The sequence below is a fragment of the Hemibagrus wyckioides genome, linkage group LG11 (genome assembly GCF_019097595.1).
Source record: "Hemibagrus wyckioides isolate EC202008001 linkage group LG11, SWU_Hwy_1.0, whole genome shotgun sequence".
Lineage (NCBI taxonomy): Eukaryota > Metazoa > Chordata > Actinopteri > Siluriformes > Bagridae > Hemibagrus > Hemibagrus wyckioides.
The window spans coordinates 12953565-12968351 of record NC_080720.1 but is presented as its reverse complement, the minus strand read 5'-3'; the positions used below and the strand labels follow the sequence as shown (position 1 = coordinate 12968351).

The following is a 14787-nucleotide window of genomic DNA, read 5'->3' as shown; positions in this document are numbered from 1 at the left end:
GACTCGAGCTAATAACTAGACCCTAAGACTTTTTTATTATTATTATTATTCATAAACAAGAAACAATCATTGTGATGTTTCTTTGTAATGATCAAGTGTTAATTTGAGATATAAGCGGTTTGTCAAACAACAAACCTTTTCTTTTTAGACCCCTCCTACCTATTCAACAACTCTAGATTTAACTGAATTTAAAGGACAATAATAAAATGAACTTCAGTCTGGTTTTGGTGTTTCTTCAATAAAAAATATAGTTCTAGTAAAATAGCCTGCTCATGATGAGGCCTTTTGATTACCGTACCACTGACTGACTTACTTTTTCAAATTACTGACATTTGACATTGCTTCCTTTGCTACCTCAAAGCTATTTTTTTTTAGTGCGTCCTTCTTAATAAAAAAACTTTCTAATAAAAAAAATAAAAATCAGGCAATCTCTCCTGGATTCCACACAGTGTTTGTGATCACTGCAAACAAAAATGCCTGACTTTTTCCTGTTTTTGATCAACATTTGCGATACAACTTGATTTTTATGTTCCTTTTTTTTTTTTTGATGAAAACTACTTGAACTGGTAAAACGGCCAGCTAAGGATTCTTCTTTTAAACTACCTTCAGTGATGGACCACATAACATTATGAGCAGTGAGAGGTGAAGTGAATAACACTGATGATCTCCTCATCATGGCACCTGTTAGTGGGTGGGATATATTAGGCAGCAAGTCAACATTTTGTCCTCAAAGTTGATGTGTTAGAAGCAGGAAAAATGGGCAAGCGTAAGGATTTGAGCGAGTTTGACAAGGGCCAAATTGTGATGGCTAGACCACTGGATCAGAGCATCTCCAAAACTACAGCTCTTGTGGGGTGTTTGGTCTGCAGTGGTCAGTATCTATCAAAAGTGGTCCAAGGAAGGAACAGTGGTGAACCGGCGACAGGGTCATCGGTGGCCACAGCTGACTGATGCACATGGGGAGCGAAGGCTGGCCCGTGTGACCCGATCCAACAGATGAGCTACTGTTGCTCAAACTGCTGAAGAAATTAATGCTGGTTCTAATAGAAAGGTGTCAGCATACAAAGTGCATGATAGGTCAGGGCTGTTTTGGCAGCAAAAGGGGACCAACACAATATTAGCCAGGTGGTCATAATGTTAGAAGAACTGACGGCATGAAGCCTTTATTATCACCACACGTACATTACAGTTGAATTCTTTTCTTTGCATATCCCAGCTGAGGAGGCTGGGGTCAGAGCGCAGGGGCAGCTATGATACAGCACCCCTGGAGCAGAGAGGGTTAAGGGCCTTGCTCAATTGCCCAACAGTGGAGCTTGGTGGTACTGGGGCTTGAACCCAGACCCTCCAATCAACAATCCACAGCCTTAACCACTTGACACCACCACTGCCCACCGCCCACCACTGTTATGCCTTGTAGGTGTATGTGATTACTTTCTGTGATAGCTGTACTCATGTTTGATGCAAGGTGTGTTGTGATGAAGGCACACAAAAAGTCTAGGCCCAAATCTGTGGAAACTCTGTGACAATTGTGAAAACTCCTCTGAATATTATGGAGTTGGGATGACGTTGGGTTAATCACAAAATCCTGGAGGGACTGTTTAGAGGATTTGACCTTTACTGAGCAAAGAGACTTCTGTACAAAGATTTCATTTCCCTTTCCTTTCCCCACTGGGTTGTGTGTTTGATCAGTAACATGACGGCATGACAACATGATAAATTTACACTGTTATCATACCGTAAAGCTGTCACATACTTAGAATCAGACAACACCCTACCTTACACTGACGGCAAGATTCATATAGTATCACATTCCACTGACCTTTACTTGCTTAACAGACACTATTATGAGACTTAAAGTGAGCTTATAGCTTGTGTGTTAGCTGTAGGACACATCTCTGTATCACTAAGCACTCTATACTGCCAAATTGATTAATTAGTGTTATTCCAGTCCGCCAACTAATTACTTTTATTTTATTTTTCATCTGTGTATTTACTTCATTTATTCTTTTTTAAAGTGAATTGGAGTTAAAATTGGACATTTAGGCTAATTTATTTTATTCTTCACATACTTTAGCCTTGCACAGGGCCACAAAAGGCCAATGTCTAGCCTTGGGATTTGGTAGTTCATTGGTTAAGATATTAAGACTTATCTATAGGGTGCGTCTTCAAATCCCAGGACCACCAAGCTGCTACTCTTCGGCCTTTGAACAAGGTCCTTCAACCTCAACTGCTCGGTTGTAAAAGACCGTTTGCCAAATGCTGTAAACGTAAATATACAAATAGCATCCACATGAAACGTTTGTGTTTAAGGTGTGACACCGATATGGATATAGAAATAATGCATAATGCTGTCCCACCCTGGAAATAATTGTACAGTAGACTGCATTTTTTCCTTATTATTTTCCTTATTATTCTATTTTGGTATCTTAACTCTTACTTATTTTAAACTCTAAACTTATCTTACTTTAAACAGAGCTAATACAGACAGCACACAGACAAAGCAGCTTTATATCAGGACATACGAAAAAAACAACAACTTGTGATTACAGCCACGCAGGCAGTAAGGCAGGAAGGCAGGCTAAGCCCAGGAGGAAACGCTTTACTTAATATCACAAAGTAGCCTTCATTTCTAGCTCTCGCTCCTCAGTTGTCAGACTGAAGTCAATACAAGTGACGTTAAAGTTAAACGGCTTGCACAACGTTTTTGCTTTCTTATAGCCACTCTCTTAGACCTCATTGCTAACATTTGGAACGCTTTAAAATCAGCAAACTACAATATACAAAATGTCCAAAATGATTGCCACTTCTGATCAAGTTTAAACATTTATTTAAAACCGTCTGTGTTTAATTTGCTTAATCTCACACAGAAGGTATGAGAGAAATCAAGCCTTTAATGTTAGTACATTTATTTTAAGGACATGATTGTGGATTTAAGTATAGGCACCCCCTAGTAATCTTAATAAAGAAAATGTAACCAAGGCTTGTTCTCTTTTAATATGCTACTTTAGGTTCATCTGAGTGTTTAGCAATTCTTAAGCGATTATCCATGACTTCCTGTTTCACTGGGGTATAAATAATGCCTTAGTCATTCATCAACAGAAGTCTGTTGACTTTCATAAACCTTTCTAAACACCTTATAAACAGCTTCCCACCTAGAAATGCCCATATATCTGCTGTTAGGGAAGCAGTTTTAAAGAGCCGGCACTGTAATGAACCTGTCTGGAAGTGGACACAAGTGCTTCTGTATCTAGTGAGGAAGACAGTTAAAGAGGCAAACATTTCACCAAGGATCACTGCTGGAGGTCTGCAGAAGACAGACACGGAATCTCCAAATGTATAATTAGACACTAACTCTACCATGTCTGTTTGGAAAGTGTGCAGAAGAAAGCAGCTTTGTTTCATATAACCACAATAGTCTGGTGTTTGCTAGATTATACTGGAACTCGGACAAGAAGCTGGTTTTATGGTCAGATGTGATGGACAACAATAACTAAAGGCTAGTTTTTTGTAAAAATAGGGATGGTTACAAAGAAGAGAACCCACTCTCCAATGCTATATACAGTGGAGGATCTGTGATGTACAGCTGTTGATCCTCCCCAGACCCCAGGGTTTTAGTATACATAGCATCTTGGGAGATATGAAACAAAACTTTGTCGAAATGAAGCACAAAAGGGTAAAGACTGAAAGACAGAAGTTATTTATGACACATTTCCATTACCTAAATAAATAAATACAAATTAATAATAATAATAATTAACAGGGATAGTAGTAGTAATAACAATAACAACAATAATAATAATAATAATAATAATAATAATAATAATAATAATAAGCAAGCACTAAATCTTTCAACAGCTGAGGCACTCATTTACGGCCTACGGCTCTACGCAAACTGGCCTGTCCATCCTCCATTTATAAAGTGCCATTTCCTTAAACTTTTAAACTGACATTCATTATGGGTTTGTGTTGGCTCACCTCTTTCCTTTTTATATTCTTAAATTATTGACAATGATGGAAACTTCACAAGCTTATCTCGATTGCCGCAGACTTTGTGAACTAGCACAATGATGTGTTTCTGATAGAGACTTTGATAGTAATCCAGGCAAATTAAGATTTGCTAAATGTAAACTCTATACAAACTCAGGAGCATGACTAGGATTAGAAAGTTTTTTCGAAATGATTTCTAAACTTTCATGAGTAGTGAATGTCTTGTGTAAACACTCGTACCATTTACATACAACCCGTTCATAGCCAGCTTGATAAATGAGGCCCGTTATCAAACAACACTTGGATATTGACTAATCTAAATATATCTGGAAAGTACATTAAGATTTCTTCCATTTTTCTTATTTCCCCATTCCACTCAACACATTTGAACCATCATGCTCCATGTGCCTTTGGTTTAAAAAGAAAAATACAAAAATGAAATCTCATACTATCCCAGCAATCACATGTGCACTTCAGCTTATTCTGTCAGTGTACAGTGATAGAGCATGGTGTTTCTATTCGAGAAAAGACTGTATTAAAATCGCAAAGGGACTTCCAGCAGCTAACAAAGACAGGCAGCCTCAAAGGCAAGACTTAACTTTTAACTCAAGCATCGGAGAGCCTGTCAAACACGTCGCTTCTAAATGAAGGTTTTAAAGACAGTCAACGTTCGCAACGGTAAAAAAAAAAAAAAGTTCAAACATTTGGTGGCGAATGACGGAGAGATTCGGTTTGATGACTGAGCCCTGCAGGGGCCTTGATGTTATCGATTTGAGATTTATATCAAAGTGAAAGCCTGAATACCCTTACTGTATGGGGACAGATAAATATTTCAGCACATTAGCTACTTTAGAGAAGAACAATGTCTAGACACGCTTGCCAAGCTGTGACAGAAATGTTTGCTCTTCCATGAAGAAAGAAAAGCTGACTTTTATGACAATATGAAGAACAGTGGCTGCATGTAACTTCTAGGATGTAAAGAAAACTGTTCAAATATGCAAACTGCCAATTGCAGAGCATCAGTTCCCGCCCTTACTGGATGACAGATAAGGATCACTTTCCTGGTCAAGCACATGGCAGTTGTAAAGTGGGAAGATCATAACGATGCTGTGAATGAATTCTGAAGAATACCTTTCCATCTTTATCCAATAATCCAAAGAAGGCATCTTATTTCAGCAATAACCCTAATCCTAACCCTAGAAATATTTACATAAACATTCAGAAAGTTGATCTACTTTGCAATATTATAAATGCCTGATCAAAGCATGCAACGTATCAGCATAAACGTAACCACAACTGCAGAACGGTGAAATTAAATGCGTGAATAAAATGTCAGTGGGTTAGTGTGACTCATATGAGCTCAACCATCAGCACCTACAGCTTCCTGTGTCCTCATGCAGCAAAATCTTGCAACAAAAAAAAAAAAAAACCTCTCACAAGGAACCCAGCTCAACCTTGAAAGATGTTTATTCCAGAATATTTGCTTAGCAATTCTGGTGTTGAATCGTTGGTTGGTGCTGTTTTTTCGCAGTGTAAGATGCTAAGGGTTACGTGATGCACCGATATCACAGCAGGATGTAGCCAATGCAGTTACAACGGGGTTTAATTAAAGAGAAGGGAATTTGTTGTTAGTTCCGAAAAACAAAAGCGCAAGAGCTTCGTTTCTCACTCAACACTTTACAGTAGAGACACTGAATGTTGGACCCAAAACTCCAGAGTGTTGTGTCAGAGACTCGGCTTGGTTGTTAGTGATTTAAGAACAATGATACCCAATTTGTCAAGCATTAAGTTATCAGATGTTTTTCAACCAGATCAGATTCTTTAAAATGTTAGCTACAGACACACTGTGGGGCCCCCTGCACTGTGTGCCACACCCTTACACCCTTTTCTGACAGCATGAAAGTTAGACCAGCTTGTACAGATGAGGAGGTAAGAGAGCTGTGTAGACTAATAGAGGGGACTAAAGCCCTGCCGCATCGTTCTCTTTAGGTAGCGCTGAAACAAGAAGAATGTAGGAAAACTACGTCAAGCAAAATAAAACTAGACCATCATGCCGACAAAAGATGTTTAAACCTTAAAAGTCAACTTGGAACTAAATCTTGGATGCCAGCTGTTAATTATGATACACATGCAAGTCATTGAGAGTGGATTTTTTCTTAAAGTCACACAGGACTGAACTTTAGAGATGGGGAAAAATGTGTGAGACTGGATATTTGAGATGCTCCATGCAACATTTTAAAAACATTTTTTTTTTAAAGTGTGATCAGATATGGGCAAAACACCAAGCTTGAACACAGCCACTATAGCTAAGTTGAAGCTTCATGCGGCTGTTAGCTAATAACATTAGCATTTAGCTGCTGTTTTGGAGCAGCTGAGCTGCTACTTGAATCATTCACTGAATCAATCCCAATGTCCATTTGTTAGTCTTTCTATCAGGTATATCCATCCTATACACTAATTTCTCACTTATGAATCGCATCTCTTAATCTATTAGGATAGACTTTCTAGAGTGAGACGGCCACATCGCAAACAAACTACATTCCTGCCTCGCATGAAATAATCAGATTCAAATTCAAGATTGCACAAGAAAAGGTCGCCAAAATGCAAAGACAATAGTCAAGCTGGGGACACTGGAGACATGAGAGTCACACTGCTGTGAAGTCTACACAATCTGCACCGCTGCTCCACTTCCGCATTTTTGCGACTTTTAACTGTAAGGCTCCATAGGGACGCGCGAGGCGTCTCCAGCTTCAATAGCAACACTGTATCGGATGAGATCAGGTAAAAAATAAAGCGACACTTCCCTGTTGAAATGTGTAAAACGTTGCAGTTTTGATGCAAGAGCTAAAAGAATGCCCTCCTATCCCGTGCAAAGCCCACGCCCTCCATTTTTAATCCTTCCCGTTCACCTTTTTTTAACGTACGGCAGCACGACGGTTCCGATTCGGCTCAACTGAGCGATTCATGCAGAGAAAGAAACACAGTGACATTCTCGAGAGGATCATAAACAGACATGAAGACAGGGAAAACAGCTTCGGTTCAGTTCGCAGTGTTTCTCTTACCTCGCTTTCTATGAAATCTGGGTTTCAGATCCCACTTAAAGTGAAACAACTTTTTTTCCCAAATCTGGGAGAGGAACAGGCAGTGACGTCAGAGGAGCAAATTCCAGCCCTAAAGAAGTTGCCCATGTAAGGCAGTGTGTGGTCTGTAATAACCATGCTGCAATAATCAGTTCCTCATTAGCATGTCAGTGTGATTGTGCAAACACATGTACACACATTAATCTTCATGTGCACAGTCTTAAAGGAGTGGTGTTGTAGATGTTGGCATGCAGGAAATGTGCATATTTACAGTTTATTTTTTAAGTCATAGCTTTTGGAAAACCACATATCTGTTTTTTTTGGCAGTGATTAGCATTGCCACCTTATAGCTCCACGGTCCCTGGTTCGATTCTGAGCTCTGGTTAGTATCTGTGTGGCGTTTCACATGTTCTACTTGTCTCTGCTTTCTTCAGGTTCTCTGGGTTCCATTGGGTTCCTCCCACCTCCCTAATATACTGGTAGTATTTTGTGAATGTGTGTGTGTGTGTGTGTGTGCATGGACTGACATTCCATCTCGGGTGTATTCCCATAATTCCTGAATGAACTCTGGCTCCGTTGTGACCCTAAACAGCATGAAGTGATTAGTGAAGATGAATGAATATCTGGTATGAATAATCCGATAAAAAACCCATCAAAGTTAGGTTTGATGTAAAGGGGGGGGGAATGATGAAGTGGTAATAAGTAAATATTAGGGTTGCTGTGTTGACTTTAATATTTGCAATGTTGGTTTAAACCCTGCTAAATATGATACATTACATAAATTACACCCCTTGAATGAAGAATTTTGCAATTTGCAAGCCACATTCTGGTAACCCTGTATCAAATGTATATTTTCACCAGTAATATAGTGTCTTTAATCCAGCAGCCATTACCAGAAAAAGCAAAGAGAAGACATGGTAGCTACAAAAGACTATTTATTCTAGCTAGAACACATGTAGCTACAATTATAAGTATATAAATATAATATTACAGCTTTCTACAGATCACTTAGTAAATGGGCATTTATTATTATTATTATTATTATTACACTTTTTTTCATATTTTAGCACTTGTGAAAAGTGAAAAAAGACCTAAAAGACCCTTAAAGACCGTTTAATGATTCTAGACATTTGTTACAAATGAAACTGATTCAAACTGTGCTGACACTGATCTATCAAACAGTCTCTTTCCATCCACCAGTGTCATTCATCTCTTGTTTTTTTTTCAAGCCAGCACTGTTAGAGACGAGGATTACGGCATTCAGATAGCACTCAGCCACACTCTGCTATTTGCATATTCTTTGCATGTTTCTGTTCTCAATGCAAAGATCATAACTGTACTTTAACTGCACTCCTTATGTAGATATCTGACAAGAGATTTCCCCAATCCTATCACTCATTCCCAATGACCACAACTGAGAAAAACAGTCTATAAAAATGTAAAATAAAGAACGGCCTCATTTAAAAAAAAAAAAAAAACATTCGAGGGCATGATAAGATGATCTGAACGGGTTAAGGCTTCTTCACACTCTGTTATTTACTTATCGAGATCTGTTGATCAGGCGTCCTTGAGCATTTAAGATGGAAACTCTTGCTCTTACATACAAAGATGCATTTCAACATTTATTATAGTCTCAATACTTTTTTTAGCTTGAGCATGGTCGGTTACCACCAATAAACCTACAGAACTACCCAATGTGATAGGTGAAAGCTATATTATATACATGGTGTCAGAATGGATGGAAGATAGGTGTGTTTCTATTCCCTCATGCTAAGAAAAGTTAAATGCTTTCTCTGACTCATTCCCATACAGCACATAATATTAGACCATAATATTAAAAACAAGTATAGATGTACATCATTACATGAATACATCATTCAGTTATGTCCTAAGAAGATACAAATACAGATAGGAGACACACTGTTCTTTCTTTTTTTTCTTTTAGAAAGCTTGCCAGTAAGCCTCACAGGCCTTCTTGCTCAGAGACATGAGGTGATGAGGTGTGTAACTTAAATGAGAGGTTTTTACTTTCATGCAGGAGCAAGTGAGTGTCAGATATAAAGTTTATGGAACAAATAAACTCGCGTTCCTTAACGCAAAGCTGCAACATCATTAGTGACGGCCTGGTCAGGATAGCATGGTTTACAAAAGGCTACTAGTTTGGTTGTATTTTGGGAAACAGAGGCAATTAATTTCAATAGAAAATATTGTATGCAGGTGCAAACAAACAATATAACTATATGAGTGAGATTAAAAAACATATCTGCTTGAGACCAAGTATGAACTTGAGTGATGTAGCTGTATGAGGAAATATCAGAGCCAGGATTCACACACAGTGTGGACAGTGTGCCATTTCTTAAACTAGGTTTATTTTCAGTTTCTTGATGTATAGTGGTAGGATTCATGTGTATTTTCTATGCATTTTAGGACACGCCCACTTTAGGCTTGAGTCTGAGTACAGATATGGATATTTTGGAGCACGAAAGAATATTAAATTAAGTAGATGTCAGCTTGAGGGCAGCACGGTGTGGGTTTACTCCAGGTACTCCGGTTTCCTCCCACAGCCCAAAAACATGTACATTAGGTTGATTGGTAATTCTAAATTGCCTATAGGAGTGAGTGTGTGTGGTTGCCTATCTATATGTGGCCCTGTGATGGACTGGCGACCTGTCCAGGGTGTACCCCTGCCTTTCGCCCAGTGTGCGCTGGGATAGGCTCCAGCAGATCCCCGTGACCCTAATTAGGAATAAAGTGGGTATAGAAAATGGATGGATGGATTTCAGATTGAAGATGTATACAGTCAGGTTAAATAACAGAAACAGAACCACATTAACTCATGTATTCATGTTAGCTGCTAACAGCTAGAAGTCATAGGGCTTTTTTTCCTCATGTACCAATCATCATTGTCTGACCATCATTTTGGGGCTGCCAGGCTGCAAGTGGCAGTGAAGCCTCTCAACTGTTCTCTGTGATTGGCAGCTTGTAGCAGGACAGGTGGACTTTGCATTGTCCAGCAAGTTTTTTGTTTTCCTCCTCTGTTCCTTGGAGGATGGTCCGGTTTAGATCTTTGGTTAGAGATACCTGAGGTACTTGGTCTGTGTGATGCTGCTTGTTTAGACATGTTCTCTATTAAACTTTGGTGCCTTCACAGGTGTATTTATTTTGAGATCACATGAGCATCATGTTATTACTTGACACATTTAATTACTTGTGTGACTTTTGACAGCAAAAGTATTCTTATTTTCTTTTGAATTCAATATTATGGTAGATTTGTGTGATATAATCCCAATTTCATTCCCAGCATGTAACACGATAGAATGTGGAAAAGTTCAAGGGGGTAAATAGTTACACAAGTGCTCTAACATGTAATGCCAATTACACAGCTATGGTGCCACGAAACCCTGTCCATGAGGCCAACAATGTAATAGACTCCATTTGCCAGTTAAAAACAAATCACATTTAGAGAAAATGTGTCTGAATCACATGATAACAACAAATGAGGGCTATTAAGATGCAGATTTGGCTTAAAGCAAGGTGCTGCCTCACTTTAGACGTTGCTGACACCTGATTAACTCTTACTCCAAGCACTTTGGCAACTGCTTTGCACATCCTGCGTGGAGAAACAGCAGCGAGAACACCACTTGAAGATAAAGAAGGCAGATAAATCAGGCAATCGTGCTTGTTTTGCCATAGCTGGCTCTGTATCCCCTTGCATTCAGGTTCCAGGGCACGCTAAAAAGGTAATCTCATTTGTACTGTGTGACAGCTTATTTGCAACTTTGCTTACTGGCAATTTTCTAATTTTCCCTGAGAGTGGTGCCTCTTCAGTCTCCCCATTGCCCTCTCGCGCTCTCAGTGAGCTGATCAAAACAACACCCTTAAACCCACATGAAAACAATTTACCCTTGTCGCAGCATTAAGCCTTCTCTCCAGCCATCAATCAAACAGCAATTAATGCTTCTTCTTCTACAGCAAACATTTACAGCCTGTGAAGTAGGATGTTACAGAAAGGCACGTCAAGGGTGAGTAAGCAATAGGAAACATAGTGTAAACACTCTGTGCCTTTAAGCACCATGTGAAAGTCGCATTAGCGAGATCTATTTTTGCATAGACTTTAAAGATAGCACACAAAGTTAAGGGAACAAAAACAAAACAAAATACAAATATGAAGACCTTTATTGCCATTGTACAAGCTCAATAAGTTTCGAAATGAATGAAATGATAAAACCATGTCTGTTGTTGTGAGTATCTAGGGTGATTTTTTTTCTTTCTTTCTTTCTTTTTTTTTTATCATCTCTCAGCATAAGGCTAACGTCTCGAGGGTCGGATATCCTGTTGTGTTGTGAGCGGCACTTGCGTCTCTCCATACCACTTCCTCTGAAGTTCGAAATTGACCTCAAGCAACTGTGAAGAGAAGATAGAACAGCTTTATACCGACAATGGATTACTGCCTGACGTCTTGCTCTAATTTAATCTTAAAACATGGATTAGAATCAGAAGCCTTGTATATAATTCACATAACTGCACCAGGACCATCTTTTAGACACTATTTAAGCCATCAAATCTCCCCCCTTGTAAAGTGTATGTTGTAATGATTCGAGTTTTAGTCCAATATTAGGATTTGTCACTAAGAGTGGTGATCTTTTGTTATTTCTTCCATCTGAAAGCAGTCACTGATGGAATAGGTCAAAGACTAACATCAAAAAGCTTTTATTTTTGACACAAATGGCCTGCACTACTTCAAGTTCTATAGAAAATCCACCATGAACCCCAAAAGAAACGGAATTTATTATATTGCAGGACTCTAATTTTACAGGCCCAGGCATTAAAAAACAGCAAGAGAAAAGGTGGAAGGTGCACAACCCGAGCACAAAAACCCATGTCCTTAAGCAACTAATCAAACAAATCCACATCTAGATCTAGACATAAGATTACGCTAATGAATTCTAATTTGTGTGTTTAGGCATGTAAATATTCATCAGGATCGAAAGCGCAGACAATCCGCCCCTAAGGCCATGGCTTTTTAAAATTGGCAGTCAGCAAAAGAAGTAAGAGATTTTAACGCGGTTTGGAGACTTGGAGCTGATTGATGCGTTCTGATGTCTGTTGGTTTTTTCGAGCTCTTTGCATTTAGATGTAGAATCGCCTTCCTTGTGCTGATTCGCTTGATGTCTTGTGAATAAATTCTGTGCAGAGGGAAGTTGTTGTTTGGAAGCAAGTTCATATATACTTGAGCGTGAACTTCATCATCTTCTGAAGACATAAGATGAGATAAGATGAGGAGAATAAACACACTAACCGAGAAACAGATCAGCAGCTAATTCTTCTGACAGGGGTTTGACCCCTCTGGAGCAAGATTAAAAAACACAATGTATTTTGTAACGTGATGGTATGCAGGAGGGGGAAAAAAAGACATAAAATGAGAAAGGTGAATGTTTTCTGGTGTCGCTTCCTTTGTTCTCAGCAGACAGACAATTATGTTCCCACAATGCAGTGAGTTGATAAGTAGTTTGTGCATAGTTGAAACCGTGCATTTTGAGTATACAATTATGCTCAATTTAAAAAAAAAAAAAAAACCTTGAAATTGTTGTGTCTTTCTTAATGAAGAGAGCCTTTCCAGGGAACCGACTGCTCTCAGTACACCATGTAGAAATCACTTCTGTGATGCCTTACTATCATCTGTACTAAAAATGTACTTGTAGCCAAACCACATGATCATGTGTGAGGATTTAGCAAGTGAATCTTGGTTTCAACGAAGCCTAGACATCTCTCTCTTTTTCTCTCTCTCTTTCTTTTTCTTAGACAGTGTGATAACCACTGCCTTTTAAGATTATCAATCATCACAGCGTATGAGATGATACCAATAATACACTATATTGCCAAAAGTATTCGGTCACCCATCCAAATAATCAGAATCAGGTGTTCCAATCACTTCCATGGCCACAGGTGTATAAAATCAAGCACCTAGGCATGCAGACTGTTTTTACAAACATTTGTGAAAGAATGGGTCGCTCTCAGGAGCTCAGTGAATTCCAGCGTGGAACTGTGATAGGATGCCACCTGTGCAACAAATCCAGTCGTGAAATTTCCTCGCTCCTAAATATTCCACAGTCAACTGTCAGCTGTATTATAAGAACGTGGAAGTGTTTGGGAACGACAGCAACTCAGCCACGAAGTGGTAGGCCACGTAAACTGATGGAGCGGGGTCAGCGGATGCTGAGGCGCATAGTGAGAAGAGGTCGCCAACTTTCTGTAGAGTCAATCGCTACAGACCTCCAAACTTCATGTGGCCTTCAGATTAGCTCAAGAACAGTGCGCAGAGAGCTTCATGGAATGGGTTTCCATGGCCGAGCAGCTGCATCCAAGCCATACATTACCAAGTGCAATGCAAAGCGTCGGATGCAGTGGTGTAAAGCACACTGCCACTGGACTCTTGAGCAGTGGAGACGCATTCTCTGGAGTGACGAATCGCGCTTCTCCATCTGGCAATCTGATGGACGAGTCTGGGTTTGGCGGTTGCCAGAAGAACGGTACTTGTCTGACTGCATTGTGCCAAGTGTAAAGTTTGGTGGAGGGGAGATTATGGTGTGGGGTTGTTTTTCAGGAGCTGGGCTTGGCCCCTTAGTTCCAGTGAAAGGAACTCTGAATGTTTCAGCATACCAAGACATTTTGGACAATTCCATGCTCCCAACTTTGTGGGAACAGTTTGGAGCTGGCCCCTTCCTCTTCCAACATGACTGTGTACCAGTGCACAAAGCAAGGTCCATAAAGACATGGATGACAGAGTCTGGTGTGGATGAACTTGACTGGCCTGCACAGAGTCCTGACCTCAACCCGATAGAACACCTTTGGGATGAATTAGAGCGGAGACTGAGAGCCAGGCCTTCTCGTCCAACATCACAAATGCGCTTCTGGAAGAATGGTCAAAAATTCCCATAAACACACTCCTAAACCTTGTGGACAGCCTTCCCAGAAGAGTTGAAGCTGTTATAGCTGCAAAGGGCGGACCGACGTCATATTGAACCCTATGGATTAGGAATGGGATGTCACTTAAGTTCATATGCGAGTCAAGGCAGGTGAGCAAATACTTTTGGCAATATAGTGTATCTTGACCGAATGCTATAATAGAATCTCCAATAATGTGTCTGTTTTCCATATGACAAAGATCCAATGATAATTGACCTAGGATTAAAGAACATGAATACAGTCAGCATAATGATATTCTCCTGTGCCGCTACTGTATTTGCAGCTTTCCTGTATGTTTTGTAACATCCCTGCCCATCTGCCCTCCTACTGGTGGATTTTAGACAAGTGTTAAAGCAGCAATCACACTCTACTGACACCGTGAGAACTTTGTTGTCGTTGAACAAAATGCAGTCCATCCAGGATTTTGTGGAGTATTTTTGTGATTGTTGTGGCTCAAATGCTTGGTTTTGCTGCAGCTTTATTTTTCAAATTATTTGTGCTGCAACTTGCAGAGGTTTTTTGTGCATTTTTCTAATGAGAAAACTGCTTGAATTAGTAAAATTGCGAGATTGTGATTCTTCTTTTAATCTCCTACCAGCGAAGACACATATGTGATTAGTTTCTATGATAGCTGCTCTCATCTTCAGCTTTGGCTGAATGTTCGCTGTGACAAGGTCACACAACACATCTTGGGCCAAATCTGCAGAAAATCTGTGGTAATTTTGAAAGAATAAAAACAACTAAAAACTCCTCT

The 14787-nt window shown here is 39.6% G+C and overlaps 1 protein-coding gene across 2 annotated transcripts in view; it reads right to left on the bottom strand.

Annotated features, from left to right (window-relative positions):
- Nucleotides 1–7203, bottom strand: part of lpp (LIM domain containing preferred translocation partner in lipoma) — a 217050-nt gene extending 209847 nt beyond the window's left edge. The window contains exon 1 of one of the 2 annotated variants that reach the window (XM_058402435.1): nt 7050–7203. The gene's annotated coding sequence lies outside the window, so the exon portion shown is untranslated. The remainder of the gene's footprint in view (nt 1–7049) is intronic. The other variant, XM_058402433.1, reaches the window with a different exon arrangement.
- Nucleotides 7204–14787: the final 7584 nt, after the last annotated feature.